The following is a 5,360-nucleotide window of genomic DNA, read 5'->3' as shown; positions in this document are numbered from 1 at the left end:
CAGCTTAAAATAGACTCCTCTATCTATCTATCTATCTGTCTATCTATCATCTCTGTCAATGTATATGAATGTCCCATAACCACAAACAGACAATACATACACAAAATAAAGAGAAAGGAACCCAAACACAGCACTAAAGAAAACAATCAAATCCTAAGGCAAAAGACTATAAGAAAAAAGGAACAGAGAAGAACTACAAAACAATCAGAAACAATCAACAAAATGGCAATAAGCACATACTTATCAGTAATTATTTTAAATGTTAATGGACTAAATGTTCTAATCAAAAGACACAGGGTGGCTGAACAAATTTAAAAACACAAGACCCATCTATATACTGTCCACAAGAGGCTCATATCAGGTCTAAGGACATACACAGACAGAAAGTGAAAGGATATAGAAAGATATTCCATGCAAGTGGAAATGAAAAGAAAGTGGAAATAGCAATACTCATACCAGACAAAAGAGACTTTAAAACAAAGACTAACAAAAGACAAAGAATGTCATTGCAAAATGATAAAGGGGTCAATCCAAGAAGAGAATATGACATTCATAAATGTTTATGCATCCAATATAGGAGCACCTAAATATATAAAGCAAATTTTAACAGACGTAAAGGGAGAAATTAACAGTAAAACAATAATAATAGGAGACTAATAAACAATCTAATTTCATACATATGGGGACCAGAAAAAGAACAAGCAAAGCCCAAAGTTATTAGAAAAAAGGGAATAATAAAAATCAGAGCAGAAATAAATGATATAAAAATATAAACACAATAGAAAAGATCAGTGAAACTAAAAGCTGATTCTTTGAAAATATGAACAAAATTGACAAGCCTTTAGCCCCAGGCTCACCCAGGGGCAAGAGAGAGAGAGAGAGAGAGAGAGAGAGAGAGAGAGAGAGAGAGAGAGAGAGAGATGTTCCAAGTAAATGAAATCAGAAATGAAACAGAAATGAAAGAAAGTTAGAGCAGACATCACAGAAGTCCAAAGGATCATAAAAGACTACTACACAGTTATAGAAGTTCTAGAAGACCTAGAAGAAATGGATAAATTTCTAGATATACACAACCTCTCAAACCTGAATCACAAAGAAATACAAAATCTGAATAGACTGATCACAAGTAATAATACTGAATTGGTGATTTAAAAACTGCCAAAAAACAAAGGCCCAACATTGGGCAGGTGAATTCCACTAAACGTTTAAAGAAGATTTGGTACTTATCTTATTTTTTTTGATGTTTTATCAGTTTATTTTGAAGGTCATTTAAAAAACAAAGTTAAAGACAATCTGAGAAAAAACATTGCACAGAATACACTCATTAAATAAGCATGATGATTAAATCAAAATAAGAGAAATGCTTTCTTCTGCAATTCTGGAAATAAGTTCTGTTGTCCTGATGGTTCTTATACTTCCAAAAGGGTGGAACATCTTGACAATTAAAGCTGCCTCTTAGTCATGTAAATCTACAGTAGAAACCAAATTTTTCTGTTCTTCTCAGTAAGTCAGTTTCGATCTTCAAACTGTACCTTGTTTTTTTTAAAGATATGATGCTAGAAATTCAATAGGATTTGGTGGTCTTTCTTTTGCAAGCACAGCCAGTCCCTGTAATAAAATAGACACAACTATCTGATCCAAGTAGGCACAAGTTGGCAAAGACTGGAGATCCACTTTCTGTTTTGATGACTTTTCTGCATTAATTTTCTCATTGTCTACTATCCTCTTGACATTGTCTGTGAGACCGTATACTCAGAGTGAGGGTTTTCTGCAACCTGCGTCTGTCCCTCCAGCATCTGCTCTGGCTCCATGGCGGACCCTGCAAGTCACAATCCCCAGAAACCAGTCTGCACCCAAGCCGCTCGTTCTTATGAGCCCTGCACCGTGCCACACTCCCAACACAAACCCAGCACAATTATTCTAAAGAATTGAACAGGAGGAAATGCCACAAACACATTCTATGAGGCCAGCGTTACCCTGGTACCAAAACCACACAAAGGCACCACAAACAAACAAAAAATTATAGTTCAACAACCATGAAGAACATAGATACAAATATCTTCAACAAAATATTAGCAAACTGAATTCAGCAATACAGTAAAAGGATCAAATACCACCATCAAGTGAAATTTATTTCAGAGATGCAAGGATGGTTCAAAATGTGCAAATCAGCCAATGCATTAACAAAATGAAGGATTAAAAATCATATTAAGGATATCTCAACAGATGCAGAAAAAAGCATTTGACAAAATTTAACATCAGTTTATGATAAATATTCTCAACAAAGTAGATATAGAAGGAATGTAACTCAACGTAATAAAAATCATATATGACAAGCCCACAGCTAACATCATACTCAACAGTGAAAAGCTGAAAGCTTTTCTGCTAAGATCAGGAACAAGACAAGGATGCCCACTTATATGACTCTTAGTTGGCATAGTATGGAAGTACTACCATAGCAATTAGGCATGAAAAAGAAATGAAAGACACCCAAATTAGAATGGAAGAAGTAAAACTATCAGAATTCACAGATGACATGACACTATACATGAAAAACTCTAACAACGCCACCAGAACACTATTGGAACTAATAAATGAGGGGTGACTGGGTGGGTCATTTGGTTGAGCATCCAGCTCTTGATTTCAGCTCAGGTCATGATCTCAGGGCTTGTGGGATCAAGCCCCACACTGGGCTCTGTGCTGTCAGCACAGAGCTTTCTTGGGGCTCTCCCTCTCCCTCTCTATCTCTGCTCCTTCTCCCTGCTATCTCTCTCCCACCCCCCTCTCATGATAAGTATTTTTTAAAAACTAATAAATGAAGTCAGTGAAGTCATGAGACAAAAATACAGAAATTGATACACTACAAATGAGCCATCAGAAAGAGAAATTAAGTAAACAATCCCATTTAAAATTGCATAAAAAAGAACAAAATACTTAGGAATAAATTTAATAGGAGGTGAAAGACCTGCCTTCTGAAAACTAGAAGAATGACAAATGAAATTAAAGATGACAGAAATACAGGAAAAAAATATACACACTAATGGATTGAAAAAATTCATATTGCTAAAATGACCATACTATCCAAAGCAGTCTAAAGATTTGATGCAATCCCTATCAAAATACCAATGGCATCTTTCATATAACTAGAAAAAAATACTGTAAAATTTGTATGGAACTGCAAAAGATCTCAAGTCCAGAGAAAGAAGAACAAAGTTGCAGTCATCACAAATCCTGAAATCCCTGATTTCAAACTATACTAATCAAAACAGTACAATCCTGGCATGAAAAGACACATATATCAATAAAATAAAACAGCCCAGAAATAAAGCCATATATTTTTAATAAATTAATATATGACAAGAATATACAATGAGGAAAAGAGTCTTATCTGTAGGGAAAATTTATCAGCTATTAATAGTCAATTTGCAGTAGAATGAAACCGGACCACTGTTTTATATTACATGGACCATTAATTTAAAGTGCGTTAAAACACTTGAATGTAAGACCTGAAACCATGAAACCCTGGAAGAAGATATAGACAGTTAGCTGTGTGACATGGGTTTTAGCAATATTTGGGGGAGAGCCGTCTCAGACAATGGCAACAAAAGCTAACACAAACAAATAAGGCTACATTAAATTAAAAAGCTTTTGCACAGTGAAGGAAACCATTGACAAAAAGGCAACCTACTGAATAGGAGAAGATATTTGCAAATTATACACCCAATAAAGAATTAATATCTATGCTATATGAAGAACACACAACTTAATATCAAAAATACAAAAAGATTAAAAAGTGGATAAAAGACTTGAATAGAATAAACATTTTCATATATATATGTATATGAAAATGTAAAACCATAAGAGACTCTTAAATACTGGGAACAAACCAAAGATTGATGAGGTGTGGGGGAGAGGGGAAAATGGGTGATGGGCACGGAGGAGGGCACTTGTTGGAATGAGCACTGGGTGTTGTATGGAAACCAACTTGACAATAAACTATAATAAAAAAAGAAAATGTATACACACACAATGGAGTATTACTCAGCCATAAAAAAGAGTGAAATCTTGCCATTTGTGACAACATGGATGGACCTAAATTGTATAATGCTAATTAAAAAAAGTCAGACAAAGGCAAACACCATATAATCTCACTTATATATGAATCTAAAAAGCAAAACGGTTGAACAAACAGAACAGGAACAAACCGACTGACATAGGAAACAAACTGTTGGTTATCAGAGGAGGGTGGTTTACAAGGGGAGGTGAAATAAATAAGGGAATTAAAAGGTACAGACTTCCAGCTATAAGTAAACCAGTCCTGGGGATGTGATGTAAAGCATCAGGCATACACTCAATACGACTGTGACACTGTGTTTGGAGAGAGATGGTGAATAGCCTTCTCATGGGGGTCTTTTCATAATGTGCAAAAACTGAGTGGTTCTGGCATACACCTAAAACTAATAGGGTATTGTTTGCTTGTCAATCATACACCAATAATGATTTAAAAAGAAGAACATTGGAGTATTTTGGGAGTTCTGGGGATTTTTCCATCCCCAACACCACATGATGGGTGGTCCGAGAGAACTACTCATAGTGAGTGATGGATTTGGAAGAAGGGAAAACTATGGTCTTACGTCCAGTTGAATGGCTGCTTATGCAGAGCAGGTGATAGCATGCCTCCAAGTCTACAGGAGCCAGAGGAAAAGAGACTTGGAGAGAGGTGGCGGGCGAGAAGTGCAGTAACAGGTGGCAGTTTGGATTCCCATCATTTGGAGAGTCAAGGATATGTGGATTTCTCATGGAGCAGCAGACACAACAAAAGTATCCAGGACTGAACCTTCTTGCCGGTATGCCACTCACAAGGGATGGCCTGCAGGCGAGGAACCTCACCACTGGGCGGTTCTGGGAATCCCACCAAGGTGGGAAAGAGGAGATCAGACTAGCAAGAATTTATCTCCTACAAATTCTGTGGGTCCAAGGCCCCTTCCCAAAGGGCCTTCCAAGACTCACTCGTGGAGCCCACAGAGGAGTCGCCATCTGAGCTCCTGCTGCACAGACAGCCATGAAGGAGAACCAGCAACCATTGCTACGTCAGTTCCTAGTGCACTAGAGGAAAGAGAGACCCTGAGCAGGAAGAGGAAAGGGTAAACAAGGAGCCCATCCCCTCACACTGGCCTTGGAGTGAGTGTTCAATTCAACGTGGTTGCGAAGTTTTAAACCAAGGCTTTGGATCTGCCTGAGATTCCACTAGGGGGGCAAACATGGGAGGTTCATCATAGAAACAGTTGAAGGCAGAGAGAAGAGATTAAAAAAAATTGTCTCTACAGTATGTTCAGACTGTTTAATAAATTATTCATAAA

At 37.1% G+C, this 5,360-nt stretch overlaps 1 pseudogene; it reads right to left on the bottom strand.

The window, feature by feature from the left end:
• Positions 1–1,490: 1,490 nt before the first annotated feature.
• LOC115286588 lies at positions 1,491–1,865 on the bottom strand (annotated as a pseudogene).
• Positions 1,866–5,360: the final 3,495 nt, after the last annotated feature.

Source organism: Suricata suricatta, chromosome 3 (assembly GCF_006229205.1).
Source record: "Suricata suricatta isolate VVHF042 chromosome 3, meerkat_22Aug2017_6uvM2_HiC, whole genome shotgun sequence".
Lineage (NCBI taxonomy): Eukaryota > Metazoa > Chordata > Mammalia > Carnivora > Herpestidae > Suricata > Suricata suricatta.
Note: the sequence above shows the minus strand (reverse complement) of the source record. Positions and strands in the feature narration are given on the sequence as shown.